This window comes from Alligator sinensis, unplaced genomic scaffold (genome assembly GCF_000455745.1).
Source record: "Alligator sinensis unplaced genomic scaffold, ASM45574v1 scaffold178_1, whole genome shotgun sequence".
Classification (NCBI taxonomy): domain Eukaryota; kingdom Metazoa; phylum Chordata; order Crocodylia; family Alligatoridae; genus Alligator; species Alligator sinensis.
The window spans coordinates 1,790,532-1,790,927 of record NW_005842031.1 but is presented as its reverse complement, the minus strand read 5'-3'; the positions used below and the strand labels follow the sequence as shown (position 1 = coordinate 1,790,927).

General features: G+C 52.5%; 1 protein-coding gene across 1 annotated transcript in view; it reads left to right on the top strand.

Annotated features, from left to right (window-relative positions):
• The window catches only part of RRP15 (ribosomal RNA processing 15 homolog), a 37,481-nt gene that overhangs the window by 561 nt on the left and 36,524 nt on the right, over positions 1-396 (top strand). The gene's annotated exons all lie outside the window — the stretch shown is intronic.

The window sequence follows — 396 nt, the reverse complement described above, 5'->3', positions numbered from 1 at the left end:
CCGCCCACACGTACGTTCACATGCACATGTGGATGTACAGGCGCATGTGCACACCTATGCAAGTCTGCACACATGTACTTGTCCACACATGCATGGAAACACATGCATGTGCATAAGTATGTGCACACAAATGCTCACATGTAAATGCATGCACATGCATGTGTGTGGGCATATATGTGCACACATGTATATGCTTGTGTAGGCTCACAGGTCTGGGGTTTGTTCCCACTGTTCAGAGCGTGGCTGCGGTGGTCCCTGGTCGTTCTGGTTTGCAGAGCAGGGCGAGTGCGTGCGGGAAGTGGGGGCATCGAGGGGGCTTTATTTCCTTGGTTTGAGTTCAGGCTGGATAGGGTGGAGATAATGCTGTGGAGCTTCTGCCCTCCTGTGGATGTCTGC